This window comes from Lissotriton vulgaris, chromosome 3_1 (assembly GCF_964263255.1).
Source record: "Lissotriton vulgaris chromosome 3_1, aLisVul1.2, whole genome shotgun sequence".
Lineage (NCBI taxonomy): Eukaryota > Metazoa > Chordata > Amphibia > Caudata > Salamandridae > Lissotriton > Lissotriton vulgaris.
The window spans coordinates 1,315,702,801-1,315,720,609 of record NC_141689.1 but is presented as its reverse complement, the minus strand read 5'-3'; the positions used below and the strand labels follow the sequence as shown (position 1 = coordinate 1,315,720,609).

Sequence of the window (17,809 nt, the reverse complement as noted above, 5' to 3'; positions counted from 1 at the left end):
GGCTACGGCAATTTGTTTATTTATTTATTTTATTTATTTTTAGAGTTTTCTATAGCGCGAACTTGAACCGATTAGATTATCAGAGCGCTTTACATAGCACCAGTTCTGTTACATGTTATCACAGCACTTTACATAGAATCAGTTACGTTACACATTTCAGGAACTTGAACCGATTAGGTTATCAAAGCGCTTTACATAGCACCAGTTCCATTACATGTTATCAAGGCACTTTACATAGAATCAGTTACGTTACACATTTCAGGAACACATTTCTTTTTGTTCTAGTGAATAGGGTTATCTCTTCACACGGGGGAAGGGATACACCTGGCTATATTCCAACAGTCACACAGGCGATTAGTCGTTAAAGCTATAATTCTAAACACAGGGAGGGGATACACATGGATACAATCTAAAAATCACATAGGATACTAGTCGTTAGAGTTATCTTCTATCTACACAGGAGGGATGTGAGTGGAAACACTCTAAGGGTAACATAGGGGTGGTAGAGAGTACAAAGGTCCGCTGCAAACACTAGTGATAAGAGTCAACTACATACACATAGGAAGGGATATGACTGGTTAAACTCTAAGAGACGCATAGGGGTGGTATATGGTGTAAGGACTTCAGCGAATACCAAAGCTTAGCATTATTGCAATCGGTCTAAGATGCAGTCACAGCATAGAGGAAGGGTGGGTGGGATGCAAGGTATGGAGGGAAGGGCTAGAGTCCAACGAAAACTGTCCGAAAACAGCAGCATTCACAGCATAGAGGAAGGGTGGGTGGGATGCAAGGTATGGAGGGAAGGACTAGTCCAACGAAAAAACTGTCCGAAAACAGCATAGCATCGCCATCTTGGAGAGCCTGCGACCCTCAGAGTCCACCAGAGGCACTATCCTCTGCGTTCGTGTCCCTGGAGCCTGTGTCCGCCGGTCATAGGAAGCGTGTCCCCAAGGGCGCCATCTTGGAGTCAGGCACCGTTGGCGCGAAACAGCGTGGTCAGCAAAGGGGGGGGGCACATCTCTGCCCTCGGGCCCAGGCCCGTCTGTGGCGGAGAAAGGATGTATGGCCCCCGGAGAAGGTAAGTAGGATGGTTTCAAGGCGGCGCCGTCGTCAGCAGGGGCGCCGCCGTCAATCACCGGCCCTTTACTGGTGTGCCCATGGAATGACCGCAGAGTCTCGGCGGGTGGCAGCGGGGGACGCGGTAGGAGCCCTACATACCGCTCGGGTGATCAGCGCCTGACAGACTCGCCCCCGGTCTGCGCTCCTCTTCCTTGTTGTTGTTTAGCCCGGGCAGGTAACGGGCGGCCGCCATGTTGGGTCCCAGGCAGGGATCGGGAGCAGTCAGCCAACGCCGCTCCACAGGCACCAGCAGCGATCGGGGTAGCCCTGCAGGTGCCCCACACCTTCCGCTTCAGTTAGGAAGCGTGTGCATCGCGGGGGGCCTCCTAAGGACGCTGGGCTCCAGGCCGGAGCAGCGCGCGGGCCGGGAGCCAAGACGGTCCACGTCTGTCCCGTCTCGGCTCCTCCTGTCCCTGCCACTGATGTTCTGTGGTCCGTCCTACTATGCCTCTGCCAACTGGGACATGTAAGCCCTTTAAGCACTTGACTATCAGGGCAGTGAGGGCAATCAGTCAAAGTCTTCTCAGGAAGGTAGTATGGGGGCAAGATAGTATGGCGCAAGAGCTCTGGACTCAACCAACAGATACAATAAATGCATTGTCCAGCCCGCTGCTTATCTTATTAAAAGAAAGTTCTTTATTAGGACAGAAAACCGTAATATGACACAATTCAATGGGACTCAGTTGCAAGACCACCCTCAACACTATATACCCCTCTCCATATTACAGGAGTGTTTATGGTGTCTATAGATCTTGGCAAACACAAGGCCATGATGGACCAGGCGCTGAAGCTTTTCAGACACTCTCCCCCAGTCACAGATGTGGGTTGAATCCATCATTATTCTTTAGCTCACTTTGCCACCCCAGTTCAGACCCAGCCATATGCAAATCAGTCTTGACCCTGTTCCTCATGGGAACAGTCCAGCCCGAACTGCCAAGCCAGGTCTTCCCTGGACCGGAAACAAGCATCCTGGGACCGGTTTCTGGATTCAAGCACCCCTTATCCCCAGGCCAGCTTGAATCCAGTGACAAAGTGAGCAAGGGACCCACGTCTGGGAATAACCTGCCAACTAAGGGCGAACAAAGCAAACACAAGGAGATGATGGACAGAGCGTTCAAACCTTTCAGACACTCACTCCCAGTCACCGATCTGGGTTAAACCCATCATCATTCAAGCTAGCCTGGCTGATGAGGGGTGTTACCCTGAAAGCGGTCCCAAAATGCTTGTTTCCCATCCAGAGAAGACCTGGCTTGGCAGTTCTGGCTGGATTGTTCCCATAAGGAACAGGGTCAATACCTATTTGCATATGGCTGGGCCTTGACTGGGGTGGCAAAGTGAACTAAAGAACGATGATGGATTCAACCCAGATCTGTAATTGGGGGTGAGTGTCTGAAAAGTTTCAGTGTTCCGTCTCCATCATCTCCTTGGGTTTGCTTTGTCTATAGATCTTCAACTCTGGTGTAGTCATAGGTACAGATTAGGCACAGGTTTCCACTCATTTGAAGCTTGAGGTTCAGGCCTGTACCCAAATTATAGGCAATCATGTTGGCAATAGTCTCTAATACTTCTGCAAAACTGTCTGTGTGTCTAAATTAGACTTTTGTATGAGACAGAAAACACAATTGCTATGTCAAGGAAGCCTTTAATGGTAAAAGCTTGCATCTTCTGTTTTTTGCTTTTTTGTTGATGAGCTAGCGCCAGAAGGCTCAGCCATAAGTGATAGTGCGCTTTATAAATACCTTCTGTCTTTATCTATCTATCTATCTATCTATCTATCTATCTATCTATCTATCTACGTACCGACCTCCAGAGAATCTGAGCCTTGCTAGGTAATGGTGTGTTTGTTAGGCGCACTGCTTTGTGGGCCATACATGTATGGGTTTTTGCCCATATGTTTCCACCACCAGTCTTGCTGCTGGATGCAGGTTTGCTTTGATTGGTGCCAACCTTAATTTGAGCATGCTGAGTACATTTCCTTAACTTATCTTATTGAGGACCAAGGTTTAGGTAACTAGATGAAGGTCATTCATTGGAATGAAAGGATTCAATTTTCGTATTATCTTCATTTGACCTTTGACTGCTCTCACCATATTTTTGATCATCAAGAGGAAGACTTGTTTAGGATGAATCCCTGTGATTTATCCTTTCTTTGGCACACTCTTGTGAGATTCCATGGTATAAGCCATTTGTTTGCCATGAATTGATCTTTTGAGGACAATAGTTACAGGTATTCAAAGTTTACTGTGAAGTATAGCAGAGTATCAACAGTATATTGGTGGTACTTTATGTCCTGGTTGTTGAGGTGTTCACCCACATGAGACTGAACAACATGGGAGTGTGTAGAAAGTGTTGAGGGACACCGTGAGGTGTGGTAATAGGAGAGGAGTCGGGATTCACTGTGTGGATTTCTGATTTCTACTGGAAAGCCAAGGAGTAGACCATTTTAGTACCATATCCTCTAAACCCAATCTCTTTTTTAGGGTGTCGGGGGAGTGATGTGGTTAATATTGTCAAATGCTGCAGACAGGTCATGCAGCACTGAAACGTATAACTGTTCTCGGTCTAAGATACTTAGTGAGACACGTCCTTTTTGAGACAAGCTCTGAGGTGGAGGTGAGTCGGAAAAACTGATAGAGCTACTCGCCCAAAGCTGCAAGATTGAGGCCTGGAGAGGAAGGAGTTGAGGTCTGAGAATGTTCACATGGATTGAGGCCATGCAACGAGGCTAACCGAGTCATGCAAGCACTGGTGATGTGTGGCTCACCTGAAACTGATCCAGAGGACAAAGCAGGTGAACTGGAACATAACCAGGAACGCAAGAATGGCCGATCTGTGGAGCTGAGCAAGAGGACTGCTGTATTGAAAAGGTTGATTGTGGCCTGATATTCACCACCAAGAGCATGGGGAAAGCCAAAAGCCATGAGAACTATTGAGACTGGGACATTATCACGGCATCAGGCCCGACTGACGAAAGTGTTTGAAATGGATAAGCGACATATCACAAACCTCTCACGACCTCCAGAGGGACGAGTACGATCTCCCCATCAGTACCCCAGTTAGGTCGAGTTAATGAGTGCTGGAAATGAATCTCCTGTAGGTGCCAGTGAACGGAAGACTGCCTTCCTACAGAATGTTTTGTAAGGGAGATTTTAATTTTATAAAAGCAGTTGAGCACAAACTGTCTTCATCTATCAGCACTTTGAATAGAAAACTTGATATCACTCAAGTCTTATATCAGCACAGCCAGTTCACATTGGCAGTGTGTAAGCCCAAATCCACTAAAACTAAAGGCCTGCCTTTGCAACCTAAAGGAGCAACCTCACAATAAGTGATTATGAAACCTGGTGGTATGGCAAAATATGACTCACACAAGCAGTCCAGATATATTGGACATGATTCTTGCTGTCATCTTTACCATGAGAGGAATTCTATACAACAAGCATTTGAATGAAATAGGTCTCGCATTATAAATGTTTAAGATATTGGTATTGCAAATTATAATGCAAGTAAAATAGTTGTTAGTGTGTTAATGTGTGTTAAAGTATGTTGAAGAACTGGCAGTATTTGTGTGAGTAAACTAAACCGCACTGAACTCCTTGTTGAGTGGAGCAAAAGTAGTCAGAAAGATATCGGGCAGACAGTGGGGTTCTTGTGTATGTGCATGTAGAAAGTTGTAGGCATTGTATGATGCCTGTTATGTTGTACATGCAATTGTACAAATTGTATGTTATATTGTGGCGGGTGGTGGTGCTCACCTTCTTTTAAAAGTTGCCTCAAAGCAAATTACAATTTTTTAAATATTGCCTGATAAAGAAAGGCGGCAAGGTGCACGGCTGGTTTTATATATTAATGGTGGCATGTAAGCACAGAAACTTTCTACTGTCGAACTCCTAATGCAAATTTCATATTTATAACTTGCATGTGCTATATGTTTTATGTTTTGGCTGCCTAGTGCGCAGCAAAAAGAACAAAAATAAAACAGTATTAGTTACTATTTCTTGTTTGTGAAAGCTTCAGAAAGTTTGTAATGCTGTTAAAGATGTTTGTATTGACGTTGGCTAACAAAGTTGCTCAAATTTGTAAGACGCATGGCGAGAAAAAACAAGCATTTACAATGCAATGGTTTTGCCTTTGTTAAAGTTAGAGCTATTGGCATTGCTCTTGACATTATTTTTATTTATGGTTTTTTTTAAAAACATAAATAAATGGCATTGTCATTTATAATGCAACTAGCTTTATCTCTCGCAAATGACACCCACAAACACCCACAGAGAGCCCCCCCACACACACACAGAGCCCCCCCCCACACACACACACACACAGAGCCCCCCACACACACACCCACACAGAGCCCCTCACACACACAGCCACACAAAGCCCCCCCACACACACCCACACAGAGCCCTCCACACACACCCACACAGAGCCCTCCCACACACTGCGACCCCCATTTCAATAGATGTGTGATGCTTACCTGGTACTAAATTGGTCCCTGCAAGGCTGAAAGGTTGAAATGGTGTAGGAGGCAAGGGGACAAATGTGAGCATGGAGAGAAAGGAGTATAAGTTTGAGATTAGTGACTGGGTGAAAATAAAATCAGGAAGGACACAGGGTGGTCTTTCCAAATTAGATGGTCTATTTCAGGATGAAAATCTCAGTAGGTTCTTTGTGTTCTTGAGGGGGGATAGGTCCAACCGGCTCCATAATTGGACGTTTATTGTTTATACCCATTCACAACAGGCAACTAGGCAGGATGGTCGTCTCAGAGCCCAATCAGCAGTGAAGCAACAAGGTCCCTAAACCTCCGTAAAAGCATGTGTAACACTGAGGGCCCTCCTCACCACACACAGGGCTTGATAGAACTTAATTAGTTCCATACTGACAATTATTGCCAGACCAAAAATGTGTTTAAAACAGTAACATACACACTTGATATCTAGGAGAGCTCACCGTGTAGCACTGCAGACCCCAATTTTACCCCCATTTTTGCCTGCACACCCTAAAAAAGACCACATACAGCATGTATACACTTTACGCGTTTAATAGCTGTTGACTAGGAAGTTCAGAAAGCTTTTTACAAGCGAGTAGTCCGCCTGCTCACGTTTTTTCTGGGTTTTCCGCTGCTCGAGTTCGCATTTTTAACATGAAAAGCAAAAGGAAAAACATAAACAGACTCGATGGGCTACTCAACCTATCTAATAATATACAACCGGATATTTGCGTGTCTAAAGTTAAAAAATGGGTTTTGGCAACTTCCAACTGAGCGTTGAAGGGACTGACTGAGAAATGTGTGTCTCCGAGGCAGGGTGACAGTGTAAACAAGCATTTACAATGCAATGGTCTCGGCAATATTAAAGGTAGAGCTATTGGCATTGCTCATGAAATTTTTTTGGGGGCGTTTTTTTAAAAAAAATCATAAATAAATGGCACTGTCATTTACAATGCCAATAGCTTAATCGCTCGCAAATGCATGACCTATTGCATTTTACACCCACACAGAGCCACACACGCAAAGCCACCCACACACACATAGTCACCCACACAATCTGCACTCTGCACTCTGAATCTGCACTCTGAATCTGCACTGTGCACTCTGAATCTGCACTCTGAATCTGCACTCTGAATCTGCACTCTGCACTCTGAATCTGCATTCTGCACTCTGCACTCTGAATCTGCACTCTGAATCTGCATTCTGCACTTTGCACTCTGAATCTGCACTCTGAATCTGCATTCTGCATTCTGCACTATGCACTCTGAATCTGCACCCTGAATCTGCACTCTGAATCTGCACTCTGAATCTGCACTCTGAATCTGCACCCTGAATCTGCACTCTGAATCTGCACTCTGAATCTGCACTCTGAATCTGCACTCTGAATCTGCACTCTGAATCTGCACTCTGAATCTGCACTCTGAATCTGCACTCTGAATCTGCACTCTGAATGGAATCTGCACTCTGAATGGAATCTGCACTCTGAATCTGCACTCTGAATCTGCACTCTGAATCTGCACTCTGAATCTGCACCCTGAATCTGCACTCTGCACTCTGAATCTACACTCTGAATCTGCACTCTGCACTTATTGGCTCCTTTGAGTGTCTTTTAGATTGGTTTTCATTGGTTAACTTATTTAGTAGTCCCTCCTTCTCTCCTGTTACAGCCTCCCATGAGGACTGCCCTGGTTACATGTGTTCTTCTGGTGTACGTTTTATTTACGTTTAATGAGCACTATTTTGTTAATGTCTTTCCTAGTTGCTGTAGTAGGCACGACATGCAGAGGAGATGACATTTGTTAAAAGCTGCTGTTGAGAGTTGCTCCCGACCGTCCTCGCTCCACGGCCAGCGCATACCTCGTATCTTTGGATTTGTTTTTTTTATTATAGCTTTAACAATATCGGCCGCCCCCCTTTCTTTTGTTTAACGCGTGGCTCAGCCAACTCTTTACATATCTTTCACAAAGGCATGCTCACAATGCACAGCATTACACTCTGTGTGATGAAAATCCGGCATCCCGTTCCACCCATGCTATAAGCAAGCAGAGACATGGCGGCTGTGCGCGTTTCTTTTATATTTTACATAGTCTGCCAAAATACATGCAGAGGAGATGACATTTGTTAAAAGCTGCTGTTGAAAGTTGCTCCCTACCGTCCTCGCTCCACGGCCAGCGCATACCTCGTATCTTTGGATTTGTTTTTTTTATTATAGCTTTAACAATATCGTCCGCCCCCCTTTCTTTTGTTTAACGCGGTGGCTCAGCCAACTCTTTACATATCTTTCACAAAGGCATGCTCACAATGCACAGCATTACACTCTGTGTGATGGAAATCCGGCATCCCGTTCCACCCATGCTATAAGCAAGCAGAGACAATGGCGGCTGTGCACGTTTCTTTTATATTTTACATAGTCTGCCAAAATGCTGGTCACCAGAGCTCTGGGAGTCAGACAACCATAATCTGGCCGCCTGCATCACGTTCTTGAAGACACAAGGGATCCCCCACTAGGCTGGATGATGCCTTCAGCGCACTTTATGCTCTCACCACAGTCTGTGATGGACCCAGCAACTATCATGAAGATCCTGGGCTATCACAGGGTCAAGGGGGAGGAGAGGCGAAGAGGAGACCACGGGTGCCGTCAATGCCGGCCCAGATTCGGGGGCGTTCCCGAGAACAGGCTTTCGGCTGACGTAGCCAAAAGCCAAAAATTCTCGGGAACGCCCCGAATCTGGTCCGAGATTGACGGACAGAGCCCTCTCCCAATGGCTAGCCTCCATTTATGGAGCTAGCCAATGGGAGGAGGGGGCGTAGACCCGACTGCACACACAACTCATTAGGTTTTTTGGCGCATGCGCACGTAGTGCGCATCGCCAGTCAAAACCTAAAAATGGGACGTGCTAGTACTTGGCTTTCGTGCGCACACACATTTTGTTAATGGTGGTTTGTTGTGGACCTTATGTGAATGTTGGCATACAGCGAAGAGCAAAACAGCTATGTACACGTATTTTGAAATATCATTGGAAATGTAAGTTTTTTGGGACAATGCTAAGGAACTAATTAATTTAATACTTTTAAATATGCAGCCTGTAACTGTCTATGTTTATTGTAATTGGATTAGTGGCAGTGCGGTGTTAGCCGTGTGGTGTTTGTCACTAGTAGTTATAATATTGCGCGTTTAGGTTTTTGAGAAAGGAGGGGGGATTTGTGTTAGCGGGGCATGAGAAAGAGCAAGAGTTGTAAAATACTAATTTGGAGCTTACGAATGTAAAAATTAGAAAATTGCTTGGTATCGCCTATTAGCCGACAGACTATATCTAAGGAATTGGGGATGCTGCTTTTAACACAGGAGCAACAACTATAGAGCGGTATTGCTTTGTGAACGCTTAGCATGAATTCTGGCTAGGCTTTGAAAAACAGGTTCCGCAGGCGTGCAGGCAATGAAAATATTGTGTTAAGTAAAAATGCCTTTTGTTGCGTAGGTTGTTAATGATCAGCATGGCATTATGTAAGGGGTTGCTTTTGGGTGGTTGGTGTTTGTTGATATGGAGAACGATGAAATTGCAGGTTGTGTGGAAGTCTGGTTATTGGTAGTGGAATACAGCTTAAATGGGGAATATTAGTGAGGAAAGGGGGGGTAAAGCGAAGGGGGGAGTACTGTAATAAAGAAGTTAGAAGGCATGAGAAGGTGTTGGCTATGTAGGTTGTTGCGGGAGTCTCGTGTTGAATGTGCAGCGCCGGTTTGGGCAATTCCCCCTTAGTGGAGCATAGCTAGGTATAAAGTGCTGAAGAAACAAAAAGCTGGTGTTCCGTGTGCAAATAGTTATGATATTAGCACTGCTCAGTATATGTTTTTGTGTAGTAAAGAGCAAGTGCTGGAATTTAGCGTTTTGGGCCGACTAATAAAGGATTGAGACGGTTGCTGTGCATTGCCTAATAGCGGTTAAGGTATTTATGACGTATTGAATGCCGCTTTTAACGCTAGTGTAACGATTAGTGCTGTAATATTGCTCCGCAGACGCTTTGCATGTATATTGGCAGGGCTCTAGAAGAAGGAGTTTAAGAGCAGTTGGGCAATGTAGTGGTACTGCTATTTGAAAGTGACTTTGATTGTGCCAGATATTAACAAAAGGTATGACGCTATTGGAAGGGTTGCTTTACGGCAATTGAAGTATTTAGATAACAAGAATTGTAGGATTGTTGGCTGTGCAGAAATGGTGTTGTTTGTGAATAGGATACAGTATAAAAGACGAACATAACTAGTAAACCAGTGTAGTATTATTCACTATTTGTTAGTTCATATGTGTTTAACATACAAGTAAAGGCATTTGCAATAATGTAAGCGGCAAACTCTACGGCATGTTGCAATGAGATCATTGATTACTCCGTGCAGGCCTTGCTTACTGAAGCACTTATTTACTTCCTTTACGATTTGGTATGCAACAATTTGCACAAATATGATGTCTGAGGGCTTTTTTTTAAAATGCAAGTTTTGCTGATTATGCAGCATGTTATTGGAGGGTGAGTGGTTGCACCAGAGGTTTTGGTATTTTTATACCTTTTTGGCTCTGGCTTTTATTATGGTTGGCGAATTTAGAAGTGTACTGTTTGACGGTGGGCACTTTTACCAAATGTTTTTTACCTTGAACATTTTAGCCCTGGCCCCGGTTTTTTTTGTGGTGTACAGCAAGTTTGGCACTTTATTTGCTTAGAAAGGCATTAGTTTTAGGTTAATACTTACAGTGCCTTCGCTTGCGCAGAACATTGGTGATAGTATTGCACTATTAGAAGAGTTGCTTGTAGGCGTGTAAGTTTGGTCGATAATAATAGGTTTTTTGTTACGAATTTAGCACATTTGATCACATATATGGGTATGTAAAGTGAATACTTAATATGCCAGATCACAATAGTTCAATGTTAAAGCACGCTCACATTTTTTATATGCTTGTAAGAACCACATATGGCACCAGTTACCCGGACACTTTTTCCCCAACTGAGAGTTATTGGAAATGTACTGTTTGATGGTGGGCACTTTTATCGAATGTTTTTTACCTTGTAAGTTTTAGCGCTGGGCCTGGGTTTTTTGTTGTGTATAGCAAGTTTGGCGCTTTGTTATTTAAGAAAGGCAGTAGTTTTAGGTTAATACTTACAGTCCCTTCGCTTACGCAGAACATTGATGATACCATTGCAGTATTAGAAGGGTTGCTTGTAGGCGTTTAAGTTTGGTCGACAATAATAGTTTTTTTAGTAATAATTTAGCACACTTGCTCACATATATGGGTATGTAAAGTGAATACTTATGCCAAATAATAATAGGATAATGTTAAAGCACGCTCAAATTTTGTATATGCTTGTTACTAAACCACATAAGGCGCCAGTTAGCTGGACACTTTTTCCCACAACTGAGCGTTTCCGCACTACAAAACAGAGGCTTAAAGGTGAAACAACAAAGCAGGAAGCTCATAAACGCGGCACCAGCTAATCACATGCCTATCCCCCCAGGAGGTAAAGTAACGGCTCACAGTACACTGAAAAGCAGTAAATAACTTGCTTTTACCAGCTAATCCGCCACAATTAAGGCAACAACACGTGCCAGGCGCCAGTTGTAAACCTGCAGATTTCTCCTTTATGGACATACAAAGTCACTCTCAGAAGATGCTGAGAAGCAGAAAATAACTGGTTTTATCAGCTAATTCACTGCAAATAAGGCACTAACTTTCTTTGAACAGCAATTCCCCCACAGATGCTTACTTACACTATTTGTTACTGCCGTGTCACAAATACAAAGAATGTACTTTATTAAGTGCACTTTGTTAAAGCACACTTCCATTTCTTAGATGGCATTGCTCTGTGCACGCGTTGCTTACTGAAGCCATGGCGCCAGAAAGACGCCACTTATTCCCTTTCCTCACACTTGGTAAAAGAAAACAGAAATAAAGGCGGATTTAAAGCGCACATGTCCGAGGCGATGTTTGTACTGTACGCTGATAAAGCATTGTAGTTTGCATGTTAAAACGTTTTGTTTTGCTTTTGGCGCTCCTGACAGTTGGAAAAAGAAAACACTAATAAAGCCGAATTTGAAGGGCACGCTGACCGCACACTTCCATTTCTAGTGTGCTTGTTAGTAATTTACACAAATAAAGCAGCATTGAAAGGGCACTTGCAAATGTTGCTTAGTGCACGCCTTGCAAGCTATGGGGCCAGAAAGACGCCACTTATCTCGTATTTTGACAGGCGGGAAAAGAAAACACAAATAAAGCCGTTTTGGTTTAGTGCGGTCTGAAGAATCAGCAGCAATATGGTGTTGACCGCAATGATAGTGGCCACTGAAGACGGTCAGTTTAGAGTGCAATTTTTTTTTAGGAGGTTGGGGGGGGGGGGTGGTTGTTAAAAATACGCATGGCAAGAAGCAAGCGCAGGGACAATATGCCGTTAACGGCTACAGGACGCTAATAACGTTGTTTACTTTGCATGTTAAGGCTTAGTGTTTTTGCCTTTGGCGCTTTGTTTCATTGCGGTGCCGAGAATTAGGAGCAATATGGTGTTGTCCGTGATGATATTAGCCACTGAAGGTGATATTAGAGTGTGCTTTTTTTTTTAAAGATGTGTTGGGAAGGGGGAGTGTTAAAAGTAAGCATGACAAAAAGCAAGCGCAGGGAAGAATTGTGTGTGACCCACGAAAAGAGAATTGAGAGAATTAGTGGACATTGCCTATGAGCGAGTAGACAGCGTTTGACAAATTGGGGATGCTGCTCTGAAACCTAGTAAAACCAGCATTTGCAATGCAATAGGTCTCGCATTATTAAAGTTTGAGCTATTGGGGTTGCATTATTTACCAATGCCAATAGCTCAAACGTTAATAATGCGAGACCTATTGCATTGCAAATGTTTGTTATTGTATGTGGGAAATAGTTGAGAGGAGCTTGTTTGCGCTTGGGGCTGCTAATGCGTGGCCATACACCTGTGTGGGGTTTTGCCCAGATGTGGGGGTGGCCACCGTTGGCAGTGGGTGTTGATGTGTGCTATGGTAAAGTGGGGAAATGGTTGGGGGAGAGCTTGCTTGGACTTGGGGACATCCTGGGTTTGACCTTGCACAGATGTAGATGCTTGTTGGAGTGATGCTCAGACATAGGGTGTTCTTCATTAGCTGTGAGCGTAGAAAGGTGTTATTTTGTTTTTATGCAATGAGTAGCTTGGGAAGAGCTTTCCTTGATGTCAGTCCGTTTGGTGGTTTGATCTTGTTTGAACGTGGAGTCACTATGGGATATTGCTTGGGCAAGGGGGCAATTGCGGATGGGAGTTCAGGCCGTTGGGGTTGGTGTACCTTGAAACTGAGTTTTGGTTGGTATTGCTTTGGTTGCATGTGGTGAATGGCTATGAGGGAATCTGTGCTGATAGTAAGGTTTGTTTGTGAGAGGGTGGGTAGATATGGGGGTTGGGTTTACTCAGACACAGGGGTTGTTGGAAAGTAGGTGTTAATGGGTCTTATTTTGGTTGGATGTGGGGACTGCTTAGATCGACTTAGATGACTGGAGAGTGGGGCTGGTTCCATGTGGCATGCACGGGCGCGGGGGCTGGTTGGGAGTTGACCTTACTGGCGTCTCTGTCGGATCATGTGGGTGTTGAGGGCACTTACTTTGTTTCTCTGCTGCCAGCACGTTTTGGTGGTCATGCTCGAAGGAGGGGTGTACACCGTGTATTGAAGTGGTTTCGCTCGTATTTGAGAACTTACTAGCCGGTTCCCTCGGCAGACACTGCCAGGGAGTGACGAGCAGACGAGAGGGGGCGGGCACTGGAGCGGGGGTAGGGACAGGGAGGAGACTGGGGAGCACCGGGGAGGGCAGAGACCGAAGCCGAGCTCGGTTTGGGGGCCGAGGGGGCTCCTCTCCCCGCACACCCTCGTCCCTCGGCCGCCGCTTCGCATCCCAGATAAGGGCTTAGCCGAACATTCATTCCATTTGAAGCCTTTGTCAGGGTGATGTTACCCCCTCTTTTCGCCATTGCGGTGCTCGCTGCTGCTGCTCGCGGATTTTCGGATAATTTAGGGACGCAACAGAAGAGAGCGACGGTGCGAGGGGTCATCTGAGGTAGAAAGGAGGGTGGCGGGAAGAAGGGAAGAGGGCTCATGTGGATGATGGGGTTAGAAAAGAAGGAAGGGGTAAAAGAGGGAGCAGAGGGAAGATATGAAAGAAGGAGAAAAGGAGACGGAAAGGGCGATACGGGAGGAATGAAGGAAGGAGTCTGAAAGAATGAATGGGAAAGGAAGGCGCGGGGACGAATGAAAATAAGCAGAAAGAGGGAGAGGAAGAAAAGATGCGGGGACATAAGGGGTCATTGCGCCGAGAAAGAAGTTTGGAGAAGATGAAAGAAGAGGAAAGAATCAGAGAAAGGAGGCAGAAGGTACGAAAAGAGAGAAAGAAGGAAGTACAGAGAGAGAAGAAGCATGATGAACTAAAGATATATGACACTGGATGGGAGAGGAGCGAAGGCAGGCGAGCACTAAAGAGAGGCAAAGTGGGACCGGACTCACGCGACTTGCGTTAGCACTGCTACGCAGTGCACCGCAGGTCGCGAGACCTAAGAAAAAAGCTTGTAATTGGTAAAACGCACGCGTGCGCGCCACAGCAAGGCGTGTCATTTCTATTAGCATGCCCGTCGCTGTGTTGCTTCTCCCACGGCCTATTGGTGTCTGTTACGAGCTTCCTGCACGTAATAGACACCAATAGGCCATGCGAGGAGCAATGCTCGCGCCAAAAGCCAATAGTGTGAAGTCTTTTATTATGGAAAGAACGCCAAGGCCAATGAGGTAACACTGAACAAAAAAGCACAAGCACGAGGGTCTTAGAGTCCAAGGTGACTGCTGGAACCCCGTTTTTCGATAACAAAATGCCTCGCGCTGCGCTAAGCACTGCTACGCAGTGCAACGATAGGCGCGAGACCTAAAAAAAATAAAGCTGTGTTTGAAGCACACTCCCTTAAAGCACACTTCCATTTCTGAAATGGCATTGCTCCGTGCACGCGTTGCTTACTGAAGCTATGGCACCAGAAAGACGCCACGTTTTATTTTGTCTCTTGACACTTGGTAAAAGAAAACACAAATAAAGCCGTATTTGAAGCGCACGCTGTTAAAGCAGACTTTCAAGACTTTTATTTCTTGTATGCTTGTTAGTAAAGAACACTTCCAGTTCTTGTCTGCTTGTTACTGAAGCTATGGCGCTAGCGAGGTGCCACTTATTTCCTTTCCTGAAAGTAGAAGCCGTAAATCTTGCATGCAGATAGCAAGCACCAGCTGAACATGATTAAGAATGAAAGTAAAAGTTACAAAGTTAATAAACGGGAACGGCTCACAGTCACAGTGGATGCTAGCGAGTGTTCATGCGCTCGTCCACATATACAGTCTGGTCTTCAGCCTGCGCGTGCCCATCTCCTGTCTCCCCTGTTTCCCTTGAGAGCCAAGCCAGCGACTATAGGTCTCGGTGGCGACAGCGCTTCGCGCTGCGTCACCAGGTGCGAGACCTAAAAAGGATAAGTTACTTACCTGTAAACCTTGTTCTCTTCCAGGGGTATCCTCATCACAGTCATAAGCACATGAATATTCCCGCGAAATTTTCAAAACAAATTCTTTGTTGATATCAGCTCCTATGTTGAAAGTTTAGGGGTGATTCGTCAAGGGGGGGCCGTGAAAAAAGGGGGGTCCCAAAACGTGTTTTCTCCATGTTAATTTCTATAGGAAACTTTAGACAAGGCTACAGGTCGAACGGGTGAACGGAATTCCCCCAATATAGCAGGGAGAAGGGTCTTAGTCTAGAAAGCACGCTTTTGGTTTATTTGGTGTAAATCTGTTCAGTAGTTTTTGAGAAATATCGAAATTTACAGATATCTCTATTTGGGAATTCTGCCATCTGATTGGCTGTGGCGCTACGAGCACAAACTTGCTGCTGAGTGGCTGCGAGCGGTTGCAACTAGGAAGTGTTGGCCGCCATTTTGTGATTCAGTTGAAGCGCGCAAGGGGATAAAAGTGAGAAAGAGAAGGGTAGGAGCTATGTAACCTCTGTGGGGTGTTTAGGGTGTGCTATAGAGGGGGTGCAAAACGGAGTATTCACCCCTACCGGTGTAAAAGTGGTGGGCTACGGAACTTAAGTGAGGTGTTGCCTAGAGTGTGATGCTGCTAAGGTGAGCTCGTGCGGGACTCGGGGATTAAAGCGTGAGCCCAAATTGTGTGTCTTATACTGGGAAGTCATGTGCCATGGCCGCTGCACTACACTTGTGGAAGTAGTGTCAGCATGTGTTTATAACTACTAGGACGAACTACTGACCCATACTGGTCTGAAAGTCCTGTGGTACGGAAAATATGTGAGGTACTGTCTAGAGTCTCATGCTGCTGAGCTGAGCTGCTGCTGGATGAAAGCATAAGTCCAAACTGTGTGTTATATGCTATGAAGTCATGTGCTCTGGCCGCTGTGCCAGATCTGTCAAAGTAGTGTCAGCATGTAGTTATAGCTACTTGGATGAACTTTTGTTTCGAACATTATAGCTTGTGTATGGTGCTTAGGGGGCTTTATAGAGGGAGTGCGAAGGTAAATTTGCACGTATCACATCAATTCGGTATTTGTGAAGTGCTAATTACCCACTCCTATTAGTCTGATGGCGTAAGCTGAGATGCTGACGGATTCGGGGTAAAGCCATTGAACTACTGACCCCCACCGGTCTGAAAGTGCTGGGTACGGAAATTAAGTGAGGTATTGCCTAGAGTGTCATGCTGTTAAATTGAGCAGCTGCTGGACTCTGAGATGAAACCGTGAGCCTAAACTGTGTGTGCTATGCTGTCAAGTCATGTGCTCTGTGCTCTGGGCACTGCGCCACACGTGTTCAACTTGTATATGGTGCTTAGGTGATGTTGTATAGGGAGTGCGAAGGTAAATCAATACGGTATTTGTAAAGTGCCACCTACTCACCCTTATGGGTCAGTAAAACCGGGGATCAAAGCGAGAAGTCTGTGCTGCAAAGTGAGATGGTCTGGCCGCTTCGCCACAGCTGTGTGGAGACTAAATTTGGGCGAGGGTCCAGGAGTTGCCGTTATCTGGCCCCAAAATAGCGGGCTTAAGTTGTAAGTTATAGGGTGGCTCTAAAAAGAGCCCTTGTGTTTATTAGTTGGAGCTACATATAAGTGCAGCTGCACAACTTCAAGTAATTTAGGAAAACTCGGTTTCCCTGATCTGTGAAGTGTACTCCATCACTTCTGTATATATCCGCCATATCAAAGCGTATGTTGTTGTTGTAGATGGAGCCCATTTTGTGGTCTCTGAGGTATGCAGTGACAGCTTTGTTGACTTTCTTCTGAGATTTTTCAATCTGAGGACAAAATAGTTTGGACCATTTCCACTTCTGTCTTTGGCATATATTGGAATATACAAAGACAGTTTGAGGCAAAAATAACACCAATTGTCCAAAGGTGTCCTTCATAAGCATTTCCAAACCTACCCCAGTAAATGCGCCTAGGTCGTTTCCACCACAGTGCACAATCATGAGGTCAGTGTGTTTGAGATGGAAACAAGTTTTAACCAAAGGCAACAATTGGTGCCACTTCAATCCTCTTTGTCCAAACCATTTAATGTCCACATTTTGTAAACCTAGGTCTAAGTCAATATGTCTCTGTTCTGCATACCTCTTGCACCAGAAAACATAGCTATGTCCTACGATCCACACTAGCATTTTGAAGGTATGGCTGGAAGGTATGGAAAGATGCCTGTAGCTCATGCAGTTCATTCGTAGAATAAGAGATATGTTTAAAGATGGGGAACTAGTTTCTTTTCGCATACAAAACAGTACCTGATTGGGAGATGTAAAGCATTGTTTTTTTAGTATTAAATCTTTTTATTGAAAGATCATCGCACATACATAAAAAACATGTAGCCGCATGAGCCCCGTAGCTCATCGTATAGTGAGGACCAAAGCGCAGAAGCAACAGACAAGGCCATTCCAAGCTGCAGAGAAGGGCCCGTTGTTGGGCGTACTTTATGTACCAACAATCAGCTTTACTTAGAAGAAAGTACATAATCGAACAAAGCTCAGAAATACCCACCCTAACCCTCCCCTTCTTACCCCCACCCATGTTCCAAGTCCACCACTCAACTCGTCCAAGGGCAGCCCCCCATTAGTCTGTTGTCCACTGTTCCACATCGGGTAGTTGTAGTAAGCGCAGAT

General features: G+C 45.2%; 1 protein-coding gene across 5 annotated transcripts in view; it reads left to right on the top strand.

Annotated features, from left to right (window-relative positions):
* Positions 1-17,809, top strand: part of PAQR3 (progestin and adipoQ receptor family member 3) — a 656,943-nt gene that overhangs the window by 95,808 nt on the left and 543,326 nt on the right. The window lies entirely within an intron of this gene.